We start from the raw sequence: 14,245 nt of genomic DNA, 5'->3' as shown, positions 1-14,245 counted from the left end.
CATCGGTGCTACATGGCAGCTGCCCCAGTACAACGTCAGGAAATGTCTGTGTCACGTCTTTAAAATGGAACGTATTATGGCTATACAATGGGGGCATTATAAGAAGTTTCTGGATATTTGGGAGCCATTAATAAAATTTTGCAAAGAGTGATTGTTGAATTTTGCCCTTTATCATGCACGTCCAGGGTGGGTGGGTGGGCTGGAAAATATTTTTAATTTTAGTGCAATTTTTGAATATGAAGATGGGGGGTGATATAAGTATTTGTCAGGGATTACAATTTTGATTGAATTTAGGTGCTATTATAGTGTAATATGATTGTATAATATTGTTGCACTTATTTTTGGCTTCAAAATGAATAAAGATATTTTTTTTAAAAAAAAGGAAATGGGTGGGAGGGTGGGCAACAACTAGTGACAGCCAATTTTTGAGGAGGCCATAGCCCCTGTGGCTTCCCCCTTTCCAACACCTATGGGGTAGATGATTATAGACTAGAGAAGATGCTGGATCTGATGATTTTGATGTCATCTGCTCTTGAACATAAGAGCCTCCTTTGCATGCCTTCATCCCAAACCCCTTAAAATTACCTCCATTTTCTTGGACCTGTTCTCTCTGGGGTTCTCTTGTTTTAACCTTGCTTTTTTTTCCCATAAAACAGATATCTCCTACCCTTCTTTCTTCATTTTCAATGGTGTGCAAAATAGAAATGTATTATATTTTTGCTAACATAAGGTAGTCACAGTTGATAATAGACCACATACATGGAAGGAGAGAAGATTTACCAATGAAAACTTGTATCTCCTAAAACATCTTTTGAGTCACACGTTTCTGAAAAAGATCACAATCCATGTTATGGTTGTCCTTTGGTGTACCCCTGGGATGCTGTAGAACAGGGGTTGGGAACTCCAGTCCTCGAGAGCCGTATTCCAGTCGGGTTTTCAGGATTTCCCCAATGAATATGCATGAGATCTATTTGCAGGCACTGCTTTCAATGCATATTCATTGGGGAAATCCTGAAAACCCGACTGGAATACGGCTCTTGAGGACCGGAGTTCCCTATCCCTGCTGTAGAGGGTCAGGCAAGCAAGATCAGGATTAATTCAGGATTTAGACAGATAGAGAAAACCCTTTAGCCCGCTAGTCCCTTTCTTACTTATAGTAAGGAAAATGAATTTTCCTGAAATTATTACTGTATTGAAATGTTGTCCATGGCTGTAAGTTTTAGGATTTAAAGTTTTCCAGAATACTATAGTCCATGACATAACTTTTGCCCATTCTTAGGATCACATTCTCATGGGTAACATCTCAATTATGAAGGCACATTATTGTGGCTTTATACTTCTTCTTCTTCTTTTTTTTTTTATAAATCTTTATTCATTTTTTAAACTCACAATAAGTATAACACAAATACAATCATTTTATACTTTAACATTACTTATTATATCATTAAATTATAGCTTTCATCAAATATCCCCCTCCCTTATATCCAACAATTAATCAAAAGTAGAATAAATCATAAAATATTCCCACCCACCCCTCAACCCACCCTAGACGTGTATGAACAAAAGGGAATTAATATTTATTCTATGCAATAATTTCAATCTTTACAGTATCTTGTTAATGGCTCCCAAATAACCTGAAATTTCTTAAAATTTCCTTGCTGCACAGCAATTATCCTTTCCATTTTGAAAATGTGACACAAAGAGTTCCACCAAAAGCTATATACTTCTGTTGCCTGATATTGTCAATGACTTTAATACTGTCCCATCAATGGAACCCTGCCTTTGTACCCCCCCCCCAAAAAAAAAAGGTTACATGAGGCAGTTGCAGCTCTGCAAAAAACAAATCAAACAAAAAAAATCCAAAAGTGTTTCACTGCTCTGTTTCATTGTTCCAATTGTAGGCAATATATTAGCACTTGATTATACACATCATTTTCTTCTGGTGTGCATTACTTTTTCATTCATTATACTGTAAGTGATGTCTTTCAAACTCTGCAAATTAACAAAAAAATTTTATGATGATATATAATTAACCTTTCATTACCTTTCTTTGGCTTTAGAAAGAAGTAATGCCATGTCCGGGAGAAGTAATATTTACAAAACTATCACTATCTACATATGAACATAAGAATAGACTTACTGGGTCAGACCAATGGTCCATCAAGCCCAGTAGCCCATCTTCACAGTGACCAATCCAGGTCACTAGGATCTGTCAAAAACCCAAAGAGTAGCAACATTCCATGCTACCGATCCAGGGCAAGCAGTGGCTTCCCCCATGTCTTTCTCAATAACAGACTATGGACTTTTCCTCCAGGAAATTGTTCAAACCTTCCTTAAAACCAGCTATGTTAACCACTTTTACCATAGCCTCTGGCAACATATTCCAGAGCTTAACTATTCTCTGAGTTAAAAAATATTTTTTCCTATTTGTTTTAAAAGTATTTCCCTGTAACCATTGAGTGTCCCCTAGCCTTTGTAATTTTTGACAGAGTAAAAAAGTGATCCACTTGAACCCATTCTACACCACTCAGGATTTTGTAGACTTCAATCATATCTCCCCTCAGCCATCTCTTTCCAGGCTGAAGAGCCCTAACCTCTTTAGTTTTTCCTCATACAAGAGGAGTTCCATCCCCTTTATCATCTTGGTCACTCTTTTTTTTAACCTTTTTCTAGTGCAGCTATATCTTTTTTGAGAGAAGGATTATGATTTTGTTCTCTTAGACTTCCATGGTTGGCATCATGATTGTTGCAGATTTCTGGGTGTTGCCGTGTCTGTGTAGAAAGAACCGACATTGCAGCCATCATGCTGTGGCTTTCTTCAGGGTATGCTGAGACCGCTGGTGGCCAAGAAGAATCAAAGAGGCAATAGAAATTGCAAGACACCCCCAATAACCTCAATGTAGATAAAGGGCTCTCCATAAACAAAGCATAGCAACCTTTCATCCACAATAAACTTAGTGCAAAAAGGACTGGGGCTGAGGACAAACACCTTCTTCCTCCATTTCAAAAAGTCCCAGTCTCTTTTCTGACAGAATTAAAAAATGGGACTTCATACTCTTTCTCCAGACATTAAAAATTGGGTCCCAATTGCTCCCACTAAAATCCAGCATTCAAACCTGGATTTCCAATGAACTTTCCCACCAAATTCAAACTCAAACTTGGACCTCCAATGAACTTTCCTGCCAAAATTCAAAATTAATGACCAACAGAATTCCTGGTTCTCAATCAGATCTGTGCACTGTGGCAGGGACTCCCAGCTGACTCCGTATGGGCTCACTGTGACCCCGCCTGACCGAGCAGTTAAACGTGTGACTATGATATCTGTCCCTTCCAGTGCCTCCCATGCACACTGCTGGACTATGTTTTAACAGCAAACTTTCCAAACAAAAGAAAACTTCAAGCAGTCTCAGTATTTTAATGAAAATCTCCTGCTTTATTTTTCTGGGTTTCATTCACCCTGAAAATAGTCAAGCTTGTCAGGATACAATTCCCAGGATAATGTCCAAACAGTTTAAGAAAAACAAACACCTTTTGTAATCCACATGGACCGGACTGACCCCAATAGTATCCCTCCACTGAAGGATCAGGATTCAGAAAGCTTCTTATCCCTTCCACCACCACACCAGTGGCAAAAGCTTCTCTTAGGTTTTCAATAGTTTTCTTTATTTCTTTTAAGCACACACACAAAAAACCCCCCAACCGATTTTTACAGTTCTTTCTTTGACAAATACTTGGCCCTTGCACTGCTATGTTGCACCTGGGCCTTTGCACCACTAGCCTGGCTGGGTCGGCTATCTCAATTCACTTCTTCTAGCCCACCCGCCAAACTGTAAAGCTGGGATTTCATTTAGTATAGCCCAGCCGCTTCCCGGTCTTCTCCCTAAGCTAGGGCTCAGGGCAACAAGGTCAGGCAATTCTGCCTTATGCTTTCTTCATTGTGGAAAAAAAAAACACCTTACAGGATTTAGAGAGAGGAAAACCCCCCAGAATAATTGTCCCAGTACAGAAACCCAGATCTAAGCTTCTGCTATGGTCCTCTCTCTCTATTAAGGAGCCCCTCCCAACAGAGTAAAACATTCAGCCCTGGGCTCACACTGCTATGTGAAACAAACTGAACAAGCCAACAGGCTTTACAAACTTTCAGAGAAAAAAACAAACAAACTGTGACCTGATCCAGACTGCTCCACTAAAACTCCATAGATTCAGGGCACTGCTCTGCATTTGGAGTACACTCCCTGTCCATTTGAGGAACATATTGTATTTTTCGCTCCATAAGACACACCCATCTGTAGAGGAAGAAAAACCAAGAAAAAAAAATTTGAACCAAATGGTGTGCCCTGTACTCTATCTCCCCTCTGGTGGTATGCCGGGACAGGGTACAGGGCACGTCTAGAGGTGGGCACATCTAATGGTAGACATGCGTTGTGGCAGCCAGCCAGCCCCCCAGCCTCCCCCATACCTTTTTAAATCATCCCCCCAAGTACTTTTAGATAATCCCCTCCAGTATTTTTAGATCAATCATCCCCCAGTACTTTTAGATAACCCCCACCCCAGTATTTTTAATCATCCCCTCAAGTATTTTAAAATCATCCCCCCATACCTGGTGGTCCAACGTGTATCCCTCTCTCGCTAGCAGCGCACAGGTCAGGAGCACGGACATCAGCAGCAAGCTTTCCGTGCTTCCGCTTGAGCCCGCGCTGTTTTCTAAATGTCTTTGTCAGTTCTCATGAGTCCCGCGAGAACTGACGAAGCCATTTAGAAAACAGCATGGGCGCAAGCGGGAGCGCAAAAAGTTTTCTGCTGACGTTCGCGCTCCTGACCTGTGCGCCGCTAGCGAGGGAGGGATACACGCTGGATCACCAGGGACTGCGACGATGACGATGGAGGAGGAGGAGGCAGCAGAGGGCAGGTAGTTGTTTTTAAAGGTGCAGCTATGGTGGCAGCAGTGATGATGGTGGGCAGGTAGGTGGTTGGGTGGGTGGGTGTTTTAAAAGGTATGGCGGCATGGTGTTTTAAAATGGTGCGGCTACGGCAGGCAGGTAGGTGTTTAAAACGGTGCAGTGGCTGCGGTAGTGGTAGGGGGGTTTCAAAATTGTACCTTCGCTCCATAAGACGCACCGAGATTTCCACCCACTTTTGGGTTGAAAAAAAGTATGTCTTATGGAGCACTCTTCACTCTCAGCTGGATTCAGTTCCTCCATGCAGATGTCTCTTGGCCTGTCTGTAGAATCCCAGCTGCTTTTGTGTTCTCACCCAGCTCCTCTCCCCTTTCTGCCTGAGCTTTGCTGCTGGAAAAGGGATCTCTCAATCTACGTCCCTCCCCATTTTTGACCTCAGGTGCAGGTTTTCTAAACTGGTTGATTCCTGGCCATAGCACATTCTTGCCTTTTCTTAAAGAGCCAGACTTAAAAGGAGCAGCACAGAAATATTTCTCCATTTTGGGCTGTGCTGTCCTAGCTCTGATTCTGGGCACAGGGGTAGGACTTACATGGGCTGGTTCTGGATCAAAGTCCATTATCTCAGGGTCTGAGAAGCGCAGTGCACGGGTCCCTGCCACAACACCCATTATATAAAGACACACTGCAGACCTCAACATACCCTGAAGAAAACCACAGCATGATGGCTGAAATGTCAGTTCTTTCTACACAGACACGGCAAGACCAGGAAACCTGCTATAATCAAGGATTATGATGTTTCTGTTTTTCTACCACTTCACTGCAAGAGGGACTTTCTCTAAGGTTTCTTTTCTTTGTACTACAGTAGGCTTTCCTTGGGTGTTTTAAGTGAAGAGACAATATCTCTGAATATCATTTTGGGATTGTAGCTTTTCTGTGTGAGGGATTCCATCAGAATTTTGAGAAGCTGCTACCAGATAAGTTTTGTTGAGCCCAATATTAAGTTGCACTATCCACATACTTCTGCTAAATATTTTATTTATTTACTAGTGTTTAAGCCCGTTACATTAACGGGTGCTAGTAAAGCCTCCTTCCCTCACATGTCCCCTATTTTCAACCCCAGCTCCAGCTCCAAACCCATTTTTACCCCCCCCAGCCCCCTTCTAATCTCTGGTAATCTCCGGGCCCCTTGCTCGGCTCATCTCCTCCTCATGATAGCTCCTATCCTCCCCTTCTTCTACCCTCTCCCTTCTTCATCTGCCAAGTTTGGCTAAATTTGTTGTAAATCCGATAAATTTGTGGTAAATCTACATGTCTCTGCAGATCCTATTCTAATTAATGTAAACCGCCTAGAACTCGCTGGGTATGGCGGTATATAAGAATAAAATTATTATTATTATTATTATTATTATTCTCCCATCTTTTCCCTTTCATCCCCAGCCCCTTTTTCTCACCAGCAGCATTTCCCTCCCCAATCCACTTCCCTGTGCAGTAGCAGCAGAAGCATACCCACCCCCTCCATTTTCCTGTGCAGCAGCAGCAGCATTTCCCTCCCCCAACCCACTTCCCTGTGCAGCAGAATCTCTTCCATGCTCCCCCTATCCCTCTTCCCTGCTCCCCCGGTCCATAAGCACCTCTTCCCTGCTCCCCTGGTCCAGCAGCACTCTTCCCTGCTCCTCTGGCCCTGCAGCACCACTTCCCTGCTCCCCTGGTCCAGCAGCACCTCTTCCCTGCTTCCCTTCACTGCCTTCCACCTGCTCCCCCTGTCCCTCTTCCCTGCTCCCCCGGTCCAGCAGCACCTCTCTCCTGCTCCCCTGGTCCCTCTTCCCTGCTCCCCCGGTCTATCAGCTTCTCTTTCCTTTTCCCCCCTCACTGCCTTCCATACTTTGTCCCTCCCACACCCTCCAAAACCAACCTGCCTGCCAGCCATCCCCCTGTGCAGTAGAACCCTCTCACCCCTGCCACTATAGTCGCCATGCAGCCAACCCCACTGACCCTCCTACCGCTAGACAACCATCAAACCTATTTGCTCCAGCAGTGGCTGCATCACTCTAAAGACGCTGCTTCACGGCCTTCCCATGCTCTGATTTCCTCTGCTGGCATCTCTGATGATGTCATCAGAGATCAGCAGAGGAAATCAGAGCATGGGAAAGCCATGAAGCAGCGTCTTTAATGTGATGCAGCCGCTGCTGGAGCCGGGAGGTTTGTGCGTCTCACAGTGGGAGGTTCAATGGGGGTTTGTGTGCACCGGTAAAGGGGGGGAAGGGGGCGACGATGGCGGCAAACTTATCTTACTTAAAAAAAACTTAGTTGTTTTGTGAATTGTATTTTTTAGTTCAAAGCCGACGCAGCGTCTCCTCTCTCAAATCGGAAGTCTTCTCCGATGCTGGTGAGGTTCGATAGAGGAGCCACGGCGGCAGCTTTGAACTAAAAAATGAACTTTGTCAGTTAATTGGGAGTGTTCCAGAGCCAGCAAGCCCGCTGTGAGAGAGAAAAATAAACTTTATCAGTCTGGTCGGAACCAGCAAGCCCGCTGCGAGACAGAGAGAGAGAGAGATGTGTGGTAAGCGCGCATGCGTACTCTGCTGACCACAGAACTACAGATCAGGGAACATGGTGGTAAAAGTGCGCATGTGCGCTTAGCATTTTATTATAGTAGATTTTTACTACTTATGTATCACTTATATCCTAAGTGGTTTACATTCTGGTACTTTATCATATTTCCCTATCTGTCCCGGTGGGCTCAAACTCTATCTAGTGTACATGGGGCAATGCAGGGATTAAGTGACTGGCCCAGGGTCACAAGGAAAAGCGAGGGATTTGAACCCACAGCCTCAGGTTGCTGAGTCTGTAGCTTGAACCCCTGCTCCACACACTCCCACACACACTCACAGATTTTTGGTGGCGCTCAGAAGTCATGCGGGTATAAGCCATGTGGGTATAGCCGATTTTTTTTGTACAGTCCTATCTGCCCATATAATACCAAGCTCTTCCATGACTCCACCCCTGTTGTGAAAGTCACACCTGATTTTCAGTAGAACTATACAATTAAATGCCACTGAAAATCTAGGGATGGACTGCCCAATGCAATTTAATTAGGTTGTTAAATCATTCTGAATATGAACCTTTTATTCTCTAGTTCCTTTCATTTGCAGAGAAGAACAAGGCCAAGATATTCTCTCTCTCTCTTCACACCTATTTGATAATGCTACTAAACCATTAGTTTTAGCAATTTATCAAAATCCAGACCTATAGGAGACAGCTTATAATGGAACTGAATGTAAGTTATCCATATAAGGAGATGATATCATTGCATATATATCATTCTAATCTATCCCTGGGTTTTTCATATCATTAATTATTTTGCAGCAATTTTCAGTTCTAAGATAAAGTGGTTTAAATATACAGTAAAGTGTTAGTTTTAAATGATTATATAATGCAAGGCGATTTATCCTCTCTTTCCTGTTCAATGTCATTGCAGATTTCCTGGATATGAGAGCAGCACTAGGATTTGCACAGGTGATCAAATCTCCAACCCATGAAAAGGGACACTTTCTATACTCTGTTCTGTGACAGGGTAGACAGTTTTAAACACAAGGCTGATGGTGTTGAGAAACACCCCTATCATGGACAGATACTACTACTATTACTACTACTAGTATTCATTCAGTTGTGTCTGATCCTTGGATACTCTGTAGGCTAGTCCTCGCCATGCTTCCCTGTTTTCCACAGCTTCTTTTCATGGACAGATACTTTTAATGAAAAAAAAATGATCTTTAAAGGACATGTAAAATAGAAAGGCACGAGAGATAAGAAATCTGCTAAGAGTTTTCTATAGGCTTTATACCACCTAATGTGGATGAATACAATGGTTGAGTAGGTCAGCATTTGGAGCTACACAAAGTAGGAAGATATCGTCTGCGTATGAAAATGTGTGGATCTGAGGGGAGGAAAATCTTTTTTCCAGGGCTCTGAAGTAGATATTGAATAAGGAAGGGACAGTATGGATCCTTGTAGCACTCCACACAAAGCAGTCCATTTTGGGGACCTCTTATGTCCCTTTCCCTCAGCATATGCTACAGAATCAGTTCTCTTCTTACACCAGAACATTGTTCTTATCTAAATTTCAAAACTCCGCATGTTGGTACAGGGGGAGAAGCCAGGAAAGGTTTAGCATATTAGAAATGCTCTCCTTTATGAAGAGGAGAGGCTTAGAAGGATACCTGGGAGGGTATAAATTTTATGAGTATTGAATGCAGAGGTACTCGCATAAAGACCATCCTCAAAACTATGCCTGAACACAGTTAAGTGGGCACCAACCTTTAACAGGGTGGAAGTTTAGGAGGAAATATAGTTTTGTTAGAAGATTACGGTAGTCAGACACCAGTTTCCATACACTTTATAATAATGTATATTCACCATGGTGCATGCTGACAGGAGAATAGATATAAAAAGTTACAGTGATAGTACATTAGTTATGGTTACCAAGGAGAGATGTGTGCTGACTATTTTTCACTTAGTACTAATGGGGATTTTATTCCTGAAACAAAATATTCAGTTTTCTGTAAAACAGCACAATACAATTTCAGTATTTTCTTATTTTCCTATAAAACAATACAATACAATTTCAGTATTAATTTAACTCTTAGGAAAACAGTATTATCTTGTGCACTATTAACCTTGTCCACAATTCTCCACCATTAAAAAATAAAACACTTGAAGAGAGGAATAATATATATACTGTATATTAAATAGATATTAATTTGGGGAATGCACTTTAAAAGTTAGCTCTGTATGATATTTAAGATATTTAAGCATTTGAGAGGAACTAGAATTTTATTTTGACTGAGAAAAGTTTAATTACAAGATTGTGCAGGCCATGCAGTAAATTTTTAGTTACAATTTAGGGATATTTAAATAAGGGAAATGTGCCACAAGATAAAATATTGTTAGAGAAACAGAATGATTAATTTAAGCTGGATTGAAAGTAACTCACTCTGATACAGGCCCTTGCTAGACGAATTCTTCAGTTGCAGATTAGCTGGGAGCACATGGCGTCTTGGATGTAGAGGAGAGATTATAGCACGTGTTCAGTGATGACCCCCAAGAGGAGGAATTTCAGTGAATTTCCCCTTTTTATAGATTCTAGGGGCTTGAAGTCTGGTTCAATCACCAGGTCAGGAACTCAGGAGCAATATGTAGTCACAATGCCAGAGTTATGGCCAATCACAGTGCAGGAGTTCAATTCAAACTTGTTTCTGTTCTAGCTGGATGATGTCATCTGGTTTGCTTTCTGGCTGAGCAAAGCTTGATTGAATTTTGATAAGGTATTTGTCTGAAAACATCCAGTGGCTTTGTCTTGTCTCTACTACTGATGGCTAAGGTTTCAGGTCCCAAACCTCTGATGACTAAACATTGTCCATGTAGACCGGGGCAGTTAACACTGCTGTACCTTCTTTTATGTTGCATATCTTTCAGAGAAAAATTCTTTATAACACTGATACTAAACCCCAGCTGTTTTTAGTATTCACTGAAAGGGGGTACTTAACACATTTTGAAGGCAGATGGCCAGGGGTTTCTCAGAGCTCAGATCAGAAAACATACTTTATTTCAAGCCATATTTTATAATTGCTAAATCCAGCAAAATGTAATCATTTCATGCTATACTACCTGCTATCTGAGGAAAGCTATCTTATGGGGCCTGGGACTCAAAATTCCACCTTTTATTTTAATAACCCCACTTATCAGTGAGAATCTTCCTCTTACCCTTCTAGGTTCCTCCCTCTAGCTCTCTTCTGACAGAAGCCAGAACTTTCTAAGAGGTTCTTTCCCTTCGTGGGAGCTGGAATCTCTTTAACCTAGCAAAGGTTCTTGGGAGTTATAGTTTACTGCTTATTTAAAGAAAAGGTCCTTACTTTAACACAGATCCCCCATTTGGTTTCCTCATGCAATGACAACTCCTGTGCCTATCACAATGTACATATATTAACCATCTTGGAGAGCATTGCTAAAATTATAATATAGAAATCTAGCACTAAAAAAATCAATAGAAATTATTTTTTTTGTAAATCTTTATTTATTTTTATACGTACAAGTATGATAATACATAAACACATTTGCACATTGAGAATATCACTTAATATTCATCAATACCAATCATAAAATCTTAGCTCTCTCCCTTCCCACCCCTTCATAATAAGTAATTAAATTACTTTATATAAGATGTTATACTTAAAATCCCCAACCCCCTGAAAAATGAACTTTAAGAATTAAGGGAACAGTAACAACTAATCATTACAAAATTTTGTTAATGGCTCCCACACATCTTGAAATTTCCTAATATATCCTCGCTGTGTTGCTATTACTCTTTCCATTTTATACATATGACATAATGAATTCCACCAAAAATTATAATTTAGTCTACTCCAGTTCTTCCAGCTATAAGTAATTTGTTGAATGGCAACACCAGTCATGAGTAATAGCTTGTTATTATTTGATGATATCTGACTCTTTGCTCTCATTGACATACCAAATAATACAGTATCATATGACAATGCCACTGGATTTTCTAATAAACAATTAATTTGGTCCCAAATTGATTTCCAAAAAGTCATAATAAATGGACAATAGAATAATAAATGACCTAAAGTCCTTGCTTCGAGATGACAGTGCCAACATTTATTAGACTTAGAGCTATCCAATTTTTGTAACCGAACAAGGGTCCATAATGCTCTATGGAACAGAAAAAAACCATGTTTGTCTCATAGATGCTGACACTGTACATCTCATCCTCCAAGTACAAATTTGTGGCCATTGAGACGCAGAAATTTGATACTTGATCTCAATGCTCCAAATGTCTCTCAGACTAGTGTTTGGTTTCTTTTTAATAAATCCAGTCAGCAATTTATACCACTGGGCAGCCTGGTAACCCAGAAAGTCCACCTGAAAGCATAAGAACTTCATACTATATTGATTATTAAGGTTTTTTCACTCAGGGAATCCTGCCTGAATGGCCTGCTTCAGTTGCAACCATCTAAAACTTTCTGATTTATTGAGGCCATATTTATATTGCAACTGTGAAAATTCAAGCAGCTTACCATTAGAGATAACATCATCCAATAAACGTATTCCTGCTATCATCCAATGCTTCCAGACGAGTTTTTCTCTGCCAATTTGAATCTTGGAATTCAGCCATATAGATTGATTTGTAGATTTGTGAATTGGAATAGTTGTTAAATTACTTAAATATCGCAATAGTTTCCATGTATCAACTAATATTCTGTTATCTTTACAGTACCTAGGCATTTTGATACTGAGAACATGGCATTGACGTATAGGAGACATGAGTTGCCATTCTAACCACAACCAATCTGGGAGTTTTTCCATGAGCTCTGGGAGGACCCAATACATACCCTGACGTAAAATATAGGATTGATGGTACCGATAAAAATTGGGAAAATTTACCCCTCCCTCTGAAATCGGCTTTTGTAAAGATACCAAAGCAACTCTAGGAGTTTTACCCAGCCAAATAAATTTTCTAAGAATACTATTTAATTTTTTTATAAAAGGACCCTTGAAAAAAAACCGGCAACATACCCATCTGATAACAAACCACAGGCAAAATCATCATTTTAATAGTTTGGACTCTCCCCCACCAAGAAAGATGTAAAGGATTCCATTGCTCACACATTTGTGTTACCTTCTGTAATAAAAATTTTCATTTATTTTCATTGTTTCTTCCAGTGTATTTTTAATCCAAATACCTAAATACTTTATTCCATCTTCCCTCCAAAGAAAGGGAAATGAATCAAATAAACCTTTTGTCCAGTGGGCATTAAGTGGAATAATTTCTGATTTACTCCAATATATCTTGTATCCTGAAAATTTTCCAAATTTCTCAATCATTTCAAGTAAGCAAGGAATGGTTGTCTCAGGATTTCTCAAATAAAGCAGTATACATCTGCATAAGCAGAGACTTTATATTCCCAATCTCTACGAGGAATACCCTGTATCTCCTTTGCTTGCTGAATAGCTAATAACAAGGGTTCTAATACAATATAAAAAAGCAGAGGAGATAAGGGACAGCCTTGTCTAACCCCCCTCTGCAACCTAAAACCTTCTGAAAAATTATTATTAAAATAAAGTTTAGCAACAGGGGAGTTATACAATGTTTGAACCATTTGTATAAATTCTGAATCCATACCAAACCATTCCAATGCTTGATACATGAAGGTCCATTCAACTCGATCAAAGGCCTCTGCATCCAGGGATACAGAAAAAGCCGGATCATTTAAGGCTTTTGACAAATTCAACATATGTAAGGTCAGCCTAGTGTTGTTAGAAGAATGTCTCTCAGCAACGAATCCTGTTTGGTGCATTCCAATGTTTTAGCTAAAAGTTTTCCATGTACATTAATTAAGGAAATAGGCCTATAGTTTGAAACCAGTGTGGGATCTTTATTTGGCTTTGGCAAAACTATAGTTAATGATTCTGCCATGGTACCTGTAATACAACCTTTAGTTAGTTGAGTCTGATATAAATTTAACAAATATGGTAATAGGTTAATTTGGAATGATTTATAAAACTCCACTGTAAAACCATCCCCACCTGGAGCGGATCCAACTCTAAGGGACTTCAATGCTGTTTGCAATTCATTTATTGATATTGGCTTTTCTAAACTTTCTTTTATATGCTCAGGAATTTTTGGTCCCTTAATTAATTTTAAAAATTCTGATCCATCCTTTTCTTTATCTAAATAAGGCTAGAAGAATACAGATCTTTATAAAAATTTAAAAATTGTTTTAGAATAGGACCAATTTGAGAATAAGTATTCCCTTTATCATCTTTTACCGCCACTACTTTTGTTTTTGTTTTTTTTTTGCTTTTAGATAATTTGCCAATAATCTTCCCGCCTTATTTGAATTCCCATAATACAATGCCTGTTGAGAAAATAAATATTTTCTTATCAATTTAGAAGAAATTTCATTGTATTTCCCTTTAGCTTTCAAGAGATCCTGTAGTATAGAATATTCCCACTTATCAATTAATTTTGATTCCAATATCTTTATATCTTGTTCTAACCTGGAAAATTGATTTTTAATTTGTTTTTTAATATATGCCGAAAAAGAAATAATTTGACCTCTCATGGATACCATAAAAGCATCCCACAACGTTTCCATTGAGATATCTTCCGTATAATTAATTTGAAAATAATCATTTATTTTTAATTGAATTTCCTCAATAAAATTTGGTTCTACAAGCAATGTATTATCAAATCTCCATACAGATCTACTATCATCCTGGTCAATTATTTTAAATTTAATCCACACCCTACCATGATCTGACAAAAT

This window comes from Geotrypetes seraphini, chromosome 3, assembly GCF_902459505.1.
Source record: "Geotrypetes seraphini chromosome 3, aGeoSer1.1, whole genome shotgun sequence".
Classification (NCBI taxonomy): domain Eukaryota; kingdom Metazoa; phylum Chordata; class Amphibia; order Gymnophiona; family Dermophiidae; genus Geotrypetes; species Geotrypetes seraphini.
Note: the sequence above shows the minus strand (reverse complement) of the source record.